Raw genomic sequence first — 17,774 nt, 5'->3', positions numbered from 1 at the left:
TCTGCCTCCTTATTGCCCTGGGACTCTGAGGGCATTATACCGTGTTATGCACTGAATATTTTGTCTCCCCTTCAAAATGCATATATTGAAATCTCACCCCCAATGGGATGGTATTAGCGGATGGGGCCTACAGGAGATGATTAAGTGATGAGGGTAGCATCCTCATCATAGGATTAGTGCCCCAGAGAGCCTCCTTCCCTTCAACTGTGTGAGGACACAACAAGGTGTGGCCATCTGTGCACAGAAAGCAAGCTCTTACCAGACACCAAATCTGCTGGAACATTGCTGTTGGATTCTAGCCTTCAAAACGGTGAGAAATAAATGTTTTCAAAGCACATAGTCTGTGGTATTTCTTGTTATCGCAGCCCGAGCAGACTAAGACACACCCCTAACACCTAAGTTCTCTCAGGAGACCTTTGCTTGTTTGGTATCTACAATGCGCCAGACGCTGGCTTAGAGGTAAGGCCTTGCCCAAGCCATACAGGCAGTAAGTGATGGTGAGAAAGTGACATTTAAGTGCATGTCTGTCTGATGTCAAAGTCCTTCCTCATTCCTCTGCACTCGGGGTTCATGGACTTGGGAGGAGCAGGGACTAGAATGCTTTGCTTCTGTCTGTCACCCTGCCGCCAGCCCGTTGCTTCTGACCTGGCGTTCTCAGTCTTACATCCTCCAACTCTAAGCCTGCAGGACTGCCCTTGCTATCCAGATCAAAATCATAACAAAATTCTCTTTGTCACCAGCCCCGAGTTGTAGTTAAATATATGAAAATGGTCTTTAGTTTAAAAATGTGGAGGAAGGGAGAGAAGTACAATAAGAAACCACTGGACGAGTTTATACATTTTGAAATCAGGATGGTAAGGCTTAAAAGGCTCATGGTGCCACATTTCACCCCAGCCACATCTCAGGGATCCCCCAGGGCGGCTCCCTATCAGGCAGTAGGGGATCCTCCCTCTCTCCCCCTCCTCCACCCCTCCTCCCCTGGAAAGGGTTGAAAGCAAGTGTCCCCACCACACCCATAGCCTAGACTGGGGTTCCTGAACTGGGATCCTTGGATGGCTGGGAATTTCCAGAAATTGAATGGAACCTGTGATTGCATTGCTGTTTCTGCTTTCTTTTTTCCTGAGAAGTGGGTTCACAGATGTAATCAGATTCACAGAGAAGTCGGTGACTTCCAATTGTCTAAGAAACCCTGGAGGTGATCATAGAGTATCCATGGGAGAAATTTACCTTTGGACTAAGTCCTAGGACAAGTTTTGCTTCCTCTGGTGGAATTGGTGATATGTTTTCTCCTCCTGTAATTAGTTTCCTGTACAAGACAGCATTAAGGCACTTTTGATTTATTCCATTTTCATTTTACTGAAATTATTTCTACCTGGAGCAACTGAATTTTGTGTAAATATTGCAGGAAGAGTTGATTTCCTTTCTCCTTTTTATTTAATCAATTATTGTTTCTACCAGACGGAGGTTTCTCTGGTGGCTACAGTATAAGGTGGGTGTAGAGGACAGATGGGGTGAAGAGAGACAATACTTGCAGGGCATTTTTACTGAGGGCAAATTCAATGTCTTTGGGAGACAAATGTCCACGGGGTCAGGCAGTGGGGTCAAAATATCCTGTTTTAGTGTTTCTGCCAGAAGAACGTCTTGGATTTGGAGGAAGCAAGCCTCTTATAGAGCAGAAAGAAGTTGCCACCATCCCATGGGCTGGTCTGCCTTCACCAAGAAGGACACAGTCGACAGGAAAATGCAGACGCCAGCCAAGTTGAAAGACTCCAGTGAGCTGTCTTTCCCTTCTCATCACCCACGTGAGGCCCACATGTGGCTCATCTTGACATCATCCTTGTCTGTCAGATCCTGTAGGTTTCCCTCCATCACCCAGGGACTCAGAGTGCTACTCTCTCCGTGGTGCCAAGGAGGCTCCATGCTTGAGTGGCAAGGACCCACAGAGCAATTCCCTAGCTTCTGGAAGAAACATCTATGCGTGTAAAGTTCTGGGTCTCATTTATTTATTTGAATAACGATTTCTTTTTCTTTTCTTATTTAAAAAAAAAAAGAGATGGTCTGGTACATTGGAAAGAACATGGGATTTGGAGTCAGCCAACCCTCTTTCAAATCCAAAAGTCAAGCAATCTTTGCCAAAAGACACATTTAAACACTGTTCTTCCTCACTCTTCCCCTAAAGGCAGGACACCACTGAGAGTGATTACTGGGCCCCTGAGACAGGGGCATTTCCTCTTACTGCTTCCTATGTAGCAACTGTGGGAAGACAGGCTTTGTGGAAAGGACCACAGGGAGGCTACTGGCCTTTTTTTAAATCCTACTCTGGGTATTAAGCCTTTCTGCACAGGGATCTTTTGTGGTATAGGCCAGCTTACCAAGATGAGTGTTGGGCCAAAGGGCCAGCTAGAATAAAATTTTCCTATGCCTACATGGTTGGTTTTTAGGAAACATCCTTAAAAGACAGGTAATATGTGACCTTTGCTTTCTCCTCTATCTTGCTAATGCAGATGTGATGGCTGGAACTCTAGCAGCCACCTTAGAACATGAGAATGAGGGACAGACTGTAGCATGGCCGCATGATAAGCTGGATCCAGAGGACTGAAGAAATGCCAAATAGCCTTGGATTGTCAGTTTCTAGCATTAATTTTTTGGTCAGGTTTTTTCCTTTTGATTAGTTTATTTTTATCGAAGTATAGTTGATTTACAGCGTTGTGTTAGTTTCAGGTGTACAGCAAAGTGATTCAGTTATAGATATACATTATATATATTCTTTTTCAGATTCTTTTCCATTGTAGGTTATTACAAGATATGGAATATGGTTCCTTGTGCTACACAGTAGGTCCTTGTTGTTTATCTATTTCACATAGAGCTGTGTGTATCTTCTAGCATTCTTTTAGTTTGGAAAGAAAGAAACTGTCTTGTTTACGTCACTGTTATATTGGACTTTTCTGTCACATAGGACCTAACCATAACTAATCCAGTGGTCACATTTGGTTTCTGGAGTCAGGTTACCTGGGTTGAAATTCCACTGCCTTCCTTTTATAGACTCCAGTGTGAGCAAATCTCTTAATCCTCATAAGCCTCCAGTTTTCTTGACTGTGAAGTGAGGGTCATTATTGTATGTATCTCTTAGATTTATTATATGTCCTAACGTGATGTAATGTACATAACGTGCAAGGTGTATGTTCCGTATTCAATAAGCATTTCCGTTGTGCTGCTGTTGTTCTGACTACCGCCGTCATCCCGGGGCATCAGTAACCCTTGGAGGACTTCCAGGGGTGGCTCTGGGAGGCTGAGGCATGTGTTCACAATCCTGGAGCCTGTAGCTCTCAATCTCTTTCCATAAGAAAAACAACTCATACATTCAGGGAAGTCACTTACCCTCTACGGGCTACCCTTCCCGCATCTAAAATGGGGCTAATAATCCTTTGTAGGCTTGTTGGGAAGATTAACGGAGAAAATACACACGAAGCAGCCTGGGCAACGCACAGCGCATGCGTGCCACAAACGTCAGTTCCATCTCTCTGTCATATCGGTACTTGCTTTCACACGGTAGAAATAAAGGTATGGGCTCCCTGCCTTCCCCTCACCTGTCCTCCTCCTGGCCTGGGTAAGCTGCAAGTTGGCATTGGCAGCTCAGTGGCTATAGGTGAATCCAGCTGGTGAAGGACCAGCTGCCCAGCCAGGGCAGAGTTATGCAAACCAACAGTGAAGACTCAGGCAGGCCAGCCAGATGGGTGTGGGCTGCAGAAAGCCTCTCAGGGTGCAGGGTAGAGGACAGGGGTATTGTGGGATAAAGGGGAGATGGGCAAGGGTGAACAGCGGTGGTGGGTGCCTGAGTGAGAAGAGGTGGGGGAGTGAGGGTTCTTCCCTTCCCTCTTCAAGAGGTTCTGCTTTTTTTTTCTTTTTTTAAAATTTTCAGATCTAACTCTGCATTTTTTTACATATACATGCATATATATATTTTCAGATTCTTTCCTACTACAGCTCATTACAAGAAATTGAATATAGTTCCCTGTGCTATACAGTAGGTCCTTGTTGTTTATCTATTTTACACACATCCAGCTCTGCAGTTTTTGTGGTGAGAGGCCAAAGGCAAAATAGTAATCTCTGCGAAGAAAACAGTAATACTCGTCTAAAGAGCTGTTTACGAGGCTCTAAGTAAATGAGATAATGTATATGAAGCTGTGTGGCACATAGTGTAAGCTGAGTGCTCTGACCCCACCTTCCAGTCATACCAACAAATTCTTGCCTCCTATTAAGTCTGCCACACCTGAATGTGCCCTTGGGGTCCCTAAATACCATCTGCTGTGCCTCAGGTAAGGCTGTGGGGCTGGATGGCTTCAGGTAGGGTGAGCACAAGCTGTTGGAGAAAGTTGTGTATGAAAGCAACCAGATGCAAAGACAGGCATGGTGGGGTGGGGCCTGGGAGTGTCCTGCACCAGCAGCCATGTGCTCCATGCCTGTCCCCTCCCTGAAACATCTGGATGCTTCCCGCTGGGCACCCTGGTACCAGCATGGCACAGGTGATGGAACAGAGGCCTACCCCCTGGTCCTGCCTCCACCAACCTTGAAGCGAATGCACAATTCTTTTGGAGCTGCATCTCTTCCCTTTTAAAAAAAATATTTAATTGAAAAAAACAATTTAAATTACAGGAACAATATTAGAAAAAAAAAATACAATGGCAGCTCACCGCTAAGTTTAAGTGAATGTTAGCATTTTGCTTTGAATACTTGCCTAGATTTTGTTTTCCAATACAAGGGAAAAAAAGTTACTGAAAGTACTAAAACGTTCATCACACTGTTTCCAGTCCCACCTGGTGGCAACCTCTGTCCTGAAGCTGCTGGGCATCCCTGCAGCCCACAAGTTTTATGCTCATCTGATGGATAAGCATCCATTTGTGATTCTGGATTTCTTCCTCTCTTCCTCTCACTGGGAAAGGACACATTGCATTTTTATTCTTTTTATAGTTTCCCTAACATTCTTAACATCTATACTTCATATTTTTGGAACACATTTTAAGTTGGTTGATATCTTGATTCTCTTCCTAGATAAGACACAGAACGCAGTATGCTCTAACTTTATTCCTGTCTTCCATGTGACCACAGTCCAGTATCTAGTTCTGCGTTGCTTTGACCCACCATTTGTCATTAGCATTGTTTTCAGAATCTATGCCTATCTAGATTTACCAGTGTGCGTATAATTTTTTTTTTTTTTTTGCATACAAGTGTTTCTTGCAATCCCCTCTCTCTTTTCATTTTTCTTTAGTAATCCTTTAGTAGTTATTCAGAGAAGATCTGTGTTTAGTTAACTCAGTCTTCTTCTGGAAGTACCTTTCCTTTGTCCCTCATCACAGATGCGGGTCATCTGATTGTCGAACTGCAAATGGACTCCCCCGGACCCCCTGCCCAGCTTAGTGCTTTTAAGATATCGTTCCCTCATCTTCTGGCCTCTATTGTTGCCAATGAGAAGGCTGATATCAATCTGGTAGACATTTCTTTGAAGATAATCTTTCTCCATTCTCTAGTATCTTTTAAAAATATTATCCTTTCTCTTGATGTTCTGTGGTTTCACAGTCATGTGGCTAAGTGTGTATTTGTTTTTACCTATCCTGTCTGCTTTTCCAACCTAAGGCTAGAACCTTTTTTTCAAATCTGGAAATTCCTTAGCCATCGTCTCTGCAAATATTACCTCTCACCTTCTTCTCAGCTGTCTCTCTGCATCTCCTAGTGACAAATAGGTCCCTCCATTCTCTCCATGGTTCTCAATTTCTTTTTCAGATAATTTTTCTTTCTCATATTTAACAAAACGTCCTCTTTATGTTGCGTTCTACATGATTTTCTCAGATCTGTTTTTCAAATCACCAATTTCCTCCATGGTTGTGTCAGTGGACTCTTGAACCAGCCGATGGAAGTTGTTCTTTTTTTTTTTTTTTTTTTTCCCAATTTGTATGGTTATGTTTTTTGGTTTTAGAACTTTATTTTAGTTCTTTTGTAAGCCAATTCGTCTTTTCTCCTAATGTTCTGTGCCTGCTGTACAGCTTATGTTCTTCTAGTTTTAAAACATTTTAGACAAACTTATTTAAAATTCCTTTTCAGAAAGCTCAGCCTGCAGTTCTGTGGAAATGAGTGCTCTCATTTGTGATTTTTGCTGACACTCGTGGTTTTGCATTTCCTGGTCTGCTTGGCAAGTTTTGTCTCATCCTCACCAGGAATTATCTTCCACTGAGGCCTATATATTCTCTAGGATTTGGAGACATCCCTCTGGTGTAGTTTCTTCATTATAAGATTCTTTTTTTCTAGACCAGTTTACTTTATTTTGTTGGCTTTGGGGTTTTTTCCTGGTAAGAAGTGTGAGAATTTGGGTTTTATACTAGCACATACAGACTAAGTGCTCCAGTTTGTTTCATTAACTCTTTATTATTGTATTATTTAATTATTTTATCCTAGTGTGCTGGGGAGGTGATTAGGTTTGTTTATTTTTAGAGGAGGGACTGGGGATTGAACCCAGGACCTCGCACATGCTGAGCATGCACTCTACCACTTGAGCTGTACCCTCCCTCTTCATTAACTCTTTTTTTCCCCCTACCCACACCCTGGGGTGGCCGGCCTGTGTCTCTGCTGAGTAGTAGGAGTTTTTCTGATGGGATCATATGTTCCAAAATAATTTCTGCCTAGTTGCAGCTCCTTGTGATGAACAGGAATGGTGGCCTTAACTGTGGCCTGTATGTGTTCTTAAAGCCCCCTGTAAGGCAGTGCTTCTCACATTTCAAAGTACCTATGAATTACTTGGGGAACTTGTTAAAATGAAGATTCTGATTCAGTAGGTCTGGGGTGGGCCTGAGACTCTGCATAACAATCTCCCAAGAGACCCTGATGGTGCTGATTTAGAAACTACTGGGAGGAACAGAGTCCTCCAGTATGTGCATCTCTTGTCAGTTACCTCCTGGTCCTGGTGGCTTTACTTCTCACTCTCTGTTCTATACTCTCTGTTTTTGACAATGGAAAGTTCCCTCTTGAGGGTGCCTTCAACCTCAGACTGTGAAACCCAGGCTTAGGCTATGAGATCTAGGCTCTTTACTATTCCAGAAAATCTCCAGTTAGCAAGTGTTTTAATTAGGATGAAGTATGGCTGTGAGTCACAATCTGCTGCCCCCGCCCCCCAAATTACAAAGGCTCAAACTAGGCGCATATTTCTCACTCATATAAGAGGATCCAGAGTTAGGGACTCTAGGGCTGTCTGGTGGGTCTGCAATCATCAGGGACTTAGGCTCCTTGCATTTTGCTGCTCTGTCATTCTTGGTGTGCCGCCTCATGATTTAAAATGGCTACAAGAGCTCTAGCCATCACATTGCATTTCCACCAGCAGAAAGAAGAGATAGAGTAAGAAAGACAAACCTTTAAGGGTACTTCCTAGCAGTTTTAAATGCCACTTCCATTTATGTCTCACTGATTGAAATTTAGTCATATGTTTATTTCTAGTTGCAAAGGTGGCTTGGAAGTGTAGTATTTATTCTGGGTGGACAGATGCCAGCTAAAAATTGAGGCATCTATTGCTAAGGAAGAGCGGAACTGATAAGTAATAGTTTTTGCCATAATCAGAAGGTAGTTTTCTAGAATCTTATGGCATTCCCTTAGCCTTGGATCCAGAAGATTGGTGGGGTGGTAGCAGTGGTGGTGATGGGAACAGACAACCTTATTGTTTGCAGCATGGCACTCTTGGAGCTGCAATAACCAGTGAACACAATTTTTTTTTTAAAGAGAAACCTTCCAAGAGGAAATTATACCCTCTGATTAGTCTATTGCTTAGATGAAAAGAAGGCAGAATCTTGAGTCCCTAATGATGTCTACACATGCCAGCGTTTTCGCTCAAAGTCCTGTAAAAGCTGCCAGAAATAACCAAGTGACAAAAGAGAAAAGAAAGAAATGGAGACACCCTGAGAAGTCAGAGACCTGGAGGCTGGGGCAGGAGCAGACATTTTGTGACATGTGAGCAAAACCAGTCTGCAAGGGTGGAGAGAAACAGCTGCCCCCTGGGTCAGTAGCGGAGCAGCTAAAGATGCAGACATTGCTCCCAAGTCTGGGTGCCTGGGTGGGGGTAGAGCTGGGTGGTGGGGGTCAAGGGGAGAGGGAGCAAGTCATCATCACATTTCAGGTCCTCTAAGGTCTCAATGCCAGGCTGCAGGGGGGCTGGGCAGTGCAATCCTGAGTCTCAGGGTGGGGAAGAGAAGAGAAATTGACACAGTTTTGGTGTGTCAGTACCTACATCAGCTCTCTGGCTAGGAACCAACACAAAAACTGGCCTGGTATAAACATCCCCAGTCACCAGGTACATAAATGTTATGCTGTCACACTGTATGTGTAATGCACGTTGGCATAGTGATGACTCAGAGAAGTCTTGTAAAAACAAACAAAAAAATTGGATTTGCCCTAGAAATTTTTACTTTTTTTTTTTTTTTTTTGACTCTGGAATCCCTTTTTCACCAATTAACTGATTTTTGTCCTAGTGTCCCTCACCCTCTAGAAAATCATGCCATGGATAAATAAACCAGTTGCCCCGGAGAAGCACTACTATTTTTGGTACTAAATTCAGATAGAGTTACCCCTGAGGACACTTAATAATGAAAACACTGTGTGATATAATGAACAATGTCTTCAACAGCCTTCTTACTCCAAATGTAATAATGCTTTTCATGGGACTGTTTCTGGTAATTACATTAAAAAAATGCTGATGTGGCATCACACCAAAATCAGTTCAGCAAAAGCAGTTCTGACAGGGCCAGTGTGATGCACTCCAGGTACCCGTGTTTCAGTTGCACTGCCGGGATCCAGGGACTGGGGTTAGGAAATCTGAAAGGGTGGATGAACTGCTTATACTTCAAGCAATCCTCTCTGAATAGTGTTATTTCTCAGCAAAGGCTTTTAAGTAAATATTTAGTGGCAGGACATTCAAACTGTACGTTCTAGCTGGACCTTTTCAGGCAGGGCTGTTTATACCCTCTGAGTGCTGATCCACATCTTAACTGACTGTCAAGCTGGGGTGAGGTTGGCATCGCTTTGGAAAGCTGAGCCCTCCCATCACTACCCACCAGTGAGACCAGAACTCTCCTGAAGTTGCCTTGAGTCCATTCCAGAACATAAATGAGTGAGCAACTGGGCCCCCAAAGCCTACTTCATTTAACATGGCTGCAGTAACACCCATGGCCAAGAACGTTTAAGATCGGTATAACCAGACCCTTGCCACTGCCAAATAAAACCTTGGCAAAGCACCAGAGAATGCCTGGCTTTGGGCAATGCTACTGTCAGGATCCTATCCAAGACAAACTCTCCATCAGGGCCAAGGTAACTAAATGAAGTAACTCGTACTGGATCGTTATTTATAAATCAGTTCTAATGCGGAATGCCTCTGAGAGATAACATACTTTGTTTTAAGACAGTTGATCTGTGGGCTTTCTCTCTGAAAATAATTGGCTAGCATGGCAAATTTATTTTCGGGTCACCTCCAATTTGAGGTAATAAAATGTCATCTCTGCACACAAGAATGACTGTCTTTTTGCTTTGCATGGGGACAGGGGAGGTTGGGTTTGGCATCCAGGACGCCCAAAGGACCATTAGGAAACAAGCTAGAAAGAAATGATTCCGGAACATACCCCTCCTGTGGACTTATCTGGACGCTTTTCACAGCCAGGCGTTGAATCCCACTGACAGATCCCATCTTCCAGAATCGGTCTAGACAGGCATCAACAGTCCAAGCCTTAAGGAGAATCTAGGCCCGGGTCCACTCCAGGTCAACAAACGTTGACCATGATCTAACGTGCTCTAGGGACTGAGTATAATAGCGACCGAGTATGCCAGTGGATGGAACAGCTGTGTCTGAAGCTTGCATGCTCCCTCAAGTGTAAGAATTTGATATTTGCTGAGATATGCATTGGATTTGCTGACAGTGCAAACCTGCAGTGGGGAGAGAGCCTCTTATTAATGCTCTCTAGCATTTGTGTTGTTTTCCACCATGGAAGTAAAAGGAATCTTTTATGTGTATGTTTATCTGAGAAGTAGATCCTCCCCCAAAGCCAACTCCTGTTGCTAGGGGAAGAATTGAAGTTTAGGAAAAGAGATATTTTGGATAAGTTAGAGTGAAATATCATACACACACACACACACACACACACACACACACACACACACACACACACACGGATGGTAATTTGGTACATGATAAATGTGGCATTGCCAATAAGAGGGAAGAAAGGGTAGATTATTCAATAAGTGAGATTGGCACCATAAAATATTTAGGGAAAAAAATTCGTTTCCCTTTTTTCTCCCACATATATAAATTTATCCTAGATGTAATAAAGAGCCAAACTACCCCCAAAACAAAACAACACAAAAAGACCTTCAAAGTATCTGAAGAAAATATAAATGAATATTTTATTAACTTCAGAAGTAACAAAGGAAACCACAAAGGAGACATTTGTTATATTTGCATAAACATCAAAACCTACACAAAAAAGATACCATAAACAAAATCAAAAAACAAATGACAGCCTGGGAGAGTGTATTTATAACATATGTACAGACAAAGGGTTAATAACCACAAAACAGAGTTTTTATAAAGTATCAATTAAAAAACGACCCCAAAATACATACAAAATGTGAATAGGCAGTTTGTAGTAAAAAATCAGAAAGACCACAAACTTGACTAGTAATCAGAGAACTAGATGTTATCAGTGAGATGTTTTTCTAATATCAGATTGATAAAATTTGGGACTGTTTAAAATCTTCCATGTTGCCTGGGTAGGGGGAATTTTTTTGGTGGCGTGGAATGCAAACCCCACCCTTAGGACAGCAATGCGGAGGCAGAGGCAAGCAGAGCTTTTAATGTGCAAATCATCTAACCCCAGTGAGCACTTGCATGTGGGCCCAAAGAGGCATGTGGAAGGAGGTATTTTGCAACACGAGGGAAAATATAGAAATACTTGAAATGGGGCATAGGGTATAGCTCAGTGGTAGAGCATGTGCTTAGCGTGCATGAAGTCCTGGGTTCATTCCCCAGTACTGCCATTGGAAAAAAATATATATAAACGAACCTAATTACCTACCCCTCCCCCCAAAAAGCAAAAATCAAAACAAAACAAACAAACAGAAATACCTGAAATGCCCGTTCCTAGGTAGGGCTCTGTGGTGGAATAGGAAGCAACACTTAAAAGGATTAGGAACATACTGGCATAGAGAGGTCTGCTAGTTAGAAGAGAAAGTACACGTTGCACATGGCATGAATGGCATGAAACCATGTGATGCAGGTCTCCAGACATGTAGGTCTGTAAGGAACAGGTCATACTAACTCGTGTGTGTGTATGTGTGTGTGTGTGTGTGTGTGTATGTGTGTGTGCTCTCTTAGTAGGCAAGTGTGATGGGCTAGGGAGGAGACTAATGAAAGGGAACTTTACTTTTTTCTGTATCTACTTATGTGTTGTTTAACATACACACATACATACATACACAAGAATGTGTTCATGTATTTCTTGCTTTATTTAGAAAATAAAGAAGATCACACACACACAGAAGGGAATGTGGCATTCTGCAGTGGCTTGGACACTTGAAGTGAGTGATTCTGTTCTGCTCTCCAGTCACCCATTCATTCCTTTAACAAATATTTCTGAGTGCCCACTATGTGCCCAATGCTGAAACTAGACTAGAGAAAGCTATCGGGAAAACTATTTCAGTGAGTGCTCTGGTTAGCAGCTGTGTTAGTCAGCTCGGGCTGCCATAACAAAATACACAGACTGGGAGGCGTAAACAACAGAAATTAAGATTCCCATAACTCTGGGGCTGGAAGGCCAGGATCAGGATGCCTGCATGGTTGGGTTCAGGTGAGAACTCTCTTCTGGCTTGTAGATGGCTGCCTTCTTGCTGTGTCCTCACATAACAGAGGGAGAGAGAAGGACAGAGGAAGAGACTGAGAGAACTCTTCCTCTTCTTACAAGGGCACTAATCCCATCATGGGAGCCCCACCCTCATGACCTCATCTATTCCTAATTATCTCCCAAAGGCCCCACCTCCAAATACCATCACATTGTAGGGAAAGGGGGGCTAGGGCTTCAACATATGAATCTGGGGGGATATATTCAGTCCATAATGATGATACATTCTGGAGCATGTCAAAAATTAAAATTTGACGAGATTTCAAGGTACAGCAGATATAAAATCATGTAGATCACCACTGACAGAATGTATGAAGGAAACTGAATTCCTGACATCACCTTGTTCATCTTGAGAATATAAAATGGCTGAGGCAGTGGAGAAAGAATAGAAGAGCAAAGTGTTTTCTCTGGAGGGAGCTGTTACAGTGCTCTGACTCCCTCCCCTCAGTGTGTGTGTGTGTGTGTGTGTGTGTGTGTGTGTGTGTGTGTGTGTGTGTTAGTAAAAGACACACCAGACAGATGGAGACTAACCACCCCACTCTCTCCCTTCCCACCAAAGGCTTTCAGCCTAAAGCAAAGTGGAGCTGCGGTGAGGGGAGGGAGGAAGGCAAGCTCTTAAGTTAAGTTTAGTTATTATACAGAAATGAGCATTCAGTTTATTGAGTCAGGCCTGTGTCTGTCACTTCGAGTGACTTAGTGTGTCAACCACCCAGGCCTGAGCTAAAAAGTCATGGACCTACAAGGAGTTTTTATTTCGTGGTAGAGGAAGACTGCCCACATGGAATCAGGTTTAAAGGGATAATGAGAGATGAAAATAAAACTGTGCTTTGATTACATCATAAGTCATGCGTGGTCAATATACCGGTTACATATAATTGCTCATCAAGCAAGAGGCAAACTGTAGAGTTGGTGGAAAGGGAGGGTGATGTGTGCTGCGAGGCTGTACAAAGGATACCTGTGGCTTTTCATCTAAATGTGATTCTTGAGCCAGCCAGGCATCTGTCCGGGCTTAGCTGTATTTGTGAATTTGGAGATGCACCAAGACCCCCTGATGGACCTCTTGCAGATGCCAAGGGTTTACTATGGTACATTTTGGAAGGTTTTCCACTAAAAAAAAAAAAAAAAAAAAAATCCAGTTAAAATTATGCCTTGGCACCTGAAACATCAGCCTCCATTTACTCAGAAAATGAAGCTGTCTGGTTGGAATTCGCTGCTGCAGTATTTTGAGATTCTGCTAAGCCATCGCCGTCCCTGGAGGTTCATGAAAGCCTCTCTGCAGGTTTGGAGAAGGCATCTGAAAGACCTGCTGGCCTCTCCAGCCCCGGGGAGAATGTCTCCTGGCAAGTGCTTCCCCTCTTCCTCTTTCCAGATTCAGCTCAAACGTCATCTTTGTGAAGATTTTCCCATTTCTATGGCTGGGTCAATTACTTCTTTCTCTGGATTCCAGCTGAACAGTCTACATACTTGTTAATACATTTGTATTATGTGGTATGTATTTATTTGCTTATCTGCTCTCCCACAAGACCTTCAGCTTCTTGAAGGTAAGAAATACTTTATGTCATTAGTTTTAAGATACATATCCCCCCTCCCCAACATTTTTGCATTTCTGAAATTAGGATAGCTTTTCATGGCATGTCATAGTTTAATTAGCAGTATCTTTTCTCTGTGGTATGTAATTACTTTTTAGTGGTACATACAGTAATGGTATGTCTCACAGTTGATGATGACTTAGAGTTAATGAAATGTGGCATATTTAATTTATCATTGTCACCTTAAACAGCTAGTACACAGCCTGGTATGTAGTAGGTGCTCCATAAGTACATGAAACTAACAGATTTTTGTGATGGACTTCACCAGCAAGAGTCACTGATTTGAGTAATTCTGGCATTGGGGAGCAAAGCCATAGGTGGCCGACTTCAGGCATGTACTAATTAGGGTAACCCCAGCTGCTGTAACAACTAGATCTCCAAACTGCATAGTGACTCAGACTCCGAAGGAATTTATTTCTTGCTAACATGAGCTGTCCAGATCAGGAGCTCCTTTTTGGTGGTGGCTGTCCTCAGTGTGATGTTTCAGGAATACAGGCTCCCTCCGTGTTGCACTTCCATCATTCTCCAGGGCCTCTCATCACCCTCCCTATCCCGGCAGAAGGGTAACGAGAGTGTAGAATGCAGGGCCGCTTTTTGAAAGTCTTGTTCTGGAAATGATTCACATCGCTTGTGCCTATATTCCACTGGTGAGAATTCATCTTGTACCACAGCTGAGTACAAGCCAGGGAGGGGGGACCAGGGACTGTAATCCCTAGTCGGGCACCCGTTTCCCAGTAACAACCCTCCAGGATGGAGTGGGAGCGTGTGCTTTGGTGGGCAGCTAGCTCTCTCTAGCCAAGGGAACTGTTGGACTCTTGCCTGTGTCAGGTAGGGTTGTCTGCTTCTTGTTGCAAGTTTAATTTTGGCTTCCAACTCCAACTGTACTAGCCAATAATTTCTTTGTTGCAAGAGACAGAAACCCAACTCTGACCAGCTTTCGTAAAAGTGGAAACACCCTGGTTAGATGTAGTTGGACCCAAATAATGTCAATTGTCTTTCTCGCTCTCCTCTCTGGATTTCACTGTACTGGTCTTAATTCATAAACAAGAACTCTCCACAAGATGGGAGAGAGAAAGATGCCTTCCTGGGTTCTTTAAGCCCATAATCTTAACAAAAAGGAGGAAGCACTTTTTCTCAGATCCCTGTTAGTCCAAACCAAACCAAAAATTCTGTTTGGCTATAACCAGGTCATATGACCACTCCTGGACCAATGGCTGTGTCCAGGGGGGTGCTGTGTTCTGAATGAACATCTTGACAGCCCCACCAGAATCACCTGGAATGCATGGGAGAAGAGGCAGTTCCTAACAGGAAGAAGTGAAGAACAGACGAAAAGTGAAAGTTGTCCACTGTTCCCAGCACCACTCCAGCTTCATCTTCGGCCACTCCCTACTCTGCAGCACCCCAAATGGATGCCATTTCTCAAAATAGACCCCTTCAAGATTCCTTGCTGCACACCCTTTCTGAAATGACCTCTCCTGTGCTTCTCCTTTATTCATCCATCAAGACCGGATCATGATCGTCTCTGCAAAGTGATGTTTGACACCCCAGCCTCACCCCAGCCAGCCTGGTTACAACTACCAAAGAGGTTTTGCATTCAAACTGAGCTTTGAGGCTGCATCTCAGGCCCAAACAAAAGTGGGCTCTGTGTTCCTGCTACAGTGGCCACACCTGCAATTGGGAGCTGGCTGGCCTGGGAACAGCCTGCAATGTGTCATGTCAGCAGAGGTATAAAATGCCATCTTGTGCAAGACAAACATCAGTGCCAGAGAGCTCCTCATCCCCATCACACAGGGACTGAGTTGGGGAGAGGGCTGCAAGGAGCTGGCTGCCCACAAAGCTCCAATTAGCCCCCAAATTATCTCCCGCATCACGTGTGCAAGGATTTCTAACCAAAATTTGCTGGAAAATGGATTCTCAATGCTTCTGTCTATTTACCTAATACTTAACCCAAGGATAACAACACACATACAAATTTAAAATAAAACACATGTTGGGTTTTTTTTCTAAAATAAAAATTTGAAACAGATGGTCTCTTTTAAGACAAATATTTATTCCCCTGACATCTTTTTCACTTACATGTTTATATTTTTAAATATAGGCTTTATGCAGAGACCTTAGCAATGTCACGATAATAAAATCCATGTTGTTCATAATTGTCTATTTCCTAGAAATGCATGGCTGGAAGCAACCTCAAGAAGCTATCTCTGGCATCCCCCTCCTCCAGGCAGGCCAACGTGTGACCAGCTGAGACCAACTGGTGTTTATTTTGTTTATCTTGGAGGCTTTTGAGGAAGGAAGCTGTAAACTCTTTCTTACTGAGCTCATGGACTCTCCATTGAGTTTTAGATCCCTTGGCTGAGTCAAGAGTTCTTGCATAGGGCAGAGTTCAGAGCAAAGCTTCTCAGAGTGTTTTTCCCCTGGTGTCTGCCTCGTTACACTCTTGCCAATCCCACCTTGTTATTTGCTGTGCAACCAAAGTGACTTTGCGTTTCATTGTCTTCATTGTCATCTGTTAAGATCCCTTTGTGCATATCTCTGATAGGGTCAGCTGTCATCTTGGCCAGGGCCACTATGTTTTCTTCTGCTAAGGTAGGTGAGTGTCAAAAGGGAGAATAAATAGATGTATGAGATATTAGGCAGAAAAAGATGGATACTATTTAGGAATCATTGATAAGAAGGAGACAGACATTAGGCTGAAGTATGTGACTTAAAGATCTTTCCTTTGTGAGAAGTACATTAATTTTTCTGTATTCCTGTATCGGTTAGCTTTTGCTGTGTAACAAACTACTAAAGCATACTGCCTTAAAATAGCAGTGTTCTTTCTTACTATTCTGTAGGTAGGCTAGGCATACTGTCTGGTCTGGACTAGCTTGGCTGGGGATGGATAGCCTAGGGTAGCCTCACATTCATGTTTGGTGGTTGGTTCTAGGTCATCTGAAGCAACAAAGAACACTTGGTCTCATGTTTCTCATTGTTCAGCAGGCTGGCCTGGGCTTGTTCACACTGTGGTGGTTGCAAGGTCCCCAAGAACAGCAAGCGAGAGCAAGAAAGCCCCAATGCACAAGTGCATTTCAAGTCTCTGTTTAGATTTTGCTTGCTCTTGTCCCATCAGCCAAAGTAAGTCACAAGGCCAGCTCAGAGTCAGGGCAGGAGGGCACATCAAAGGGCATGGACAGAGGGAGGCCATCTTTGCAAGCTTTCCATGCTTCCACCTGAGGTTGGGAGAAGGAAGATGTACTTTTTTGGCTCCTATAAAATCCTGACAACTTTCTTGTAGAAAGAAAATCTTGCAGTTCCTTACCCCAGATCTCATCGTCGCTGAGTATTTGATTCAGTGATATTCTTCCATGCCAGTCTTTCACACAGTCTCCTTTTGACAAGGACTTGTACATCTCTAACACCCAGCATAGGTCTGGGCAGGTAGCAGATGCTCAATAAATAGTTTTGAATGAATAAATAAATGAACAAAAACCTGTTTTCCTAAGAGAGGTTGTGCTAATTTGATTTGAGTTCACCGTAACCTTCATTGTTTGCTTGATAACTAAAGACATGAAAAAACTGGCCTCCAACCATCCCCGGTAGGAAGTAGTTTGAAAACCTAGATCAGATCAAGACCCTCTCCTGCTTAAATGTCTTGAAAGGCTTTCTTTTATGTTTATAATAAAATCCAAATTCCTTACTATGGCTTAAAAACTCAACATGATCTGGTCCCTGCATCTCCTACCTCATCCCATTATTTCTTCTCATCCTCTCTTACGTACCAAGGTCAGCCATTATGCCCTTCTTTCTGTTCTTAGAACACATATAAATGTCATATTAAAGTTCTTTCCCCTCCCATTTAGAGCTTTTCTACTTGGAATGCTGCCCTCCCTTTCCCTCCCCCAGCCCCTCATATCCTTATAGGCTGATTCCTTCTTTTCATTCAAACTTCAGCTTAAATGTCATCCTTCAAGTAGGCCATCTCTGATCATCTGCATTAGGGTATCTACTCAGCCACTGTCTATCCCCAAACCATTTCAATCCTCTGCATAGCTCTTGACACTACCTAATGTTACCCCCATTTATTTATTTGTTTCTTTGTCTATATTTTGTCCTCCATCTCCCACTAGAGTGTCAGTTCCAGGATAGTACCTTGTCCATCCTGTTCACTACTGCATCTCCAGCATCTAGAACATGGACTAGCCCATAGTATGTGCTCAAGAAATACTGGAGGTGATGGGAGACTTTGAGCTGATCTTTTAGATCTTAATTTCTTATTTCTCCTTGG

At 43.2% G+C, this 17,774-nt stretch overlaps 1 long non-coding RNA gene across 7 annotated transcripts in view; it reads left to right on the top strand.

The window, feature by feature from the left end:
• The window catches only part of LOC105078995 (uncharacterized), a 656,088-nt gene that overhangs the window by 75,367 nt on the left and 562,947 nt on the right, over positions 1–17,774 (top strand). The window lies entirely within an intron of this gene.

This window comes from Camelus bactrianus, chromosome 15 (assembly GCF_048773025.1).
Source record: "Camelus bactrianus isolate YW-2024 breed Bactrian camel chromosome 15, ASM4877302v1, whole genome shotgun sequence".
In the NCBI taxonomy this organism is placed as follows: domain Eukaryota; kingdom Metazoa; phylum Chordata; class Mammalia; order Artiodactyla; family Camelidae; genus Camelus; species Camelus bactrianus.
This window is presented reverse-complemented; position numbering and strand designations above follow the sequence as displayed.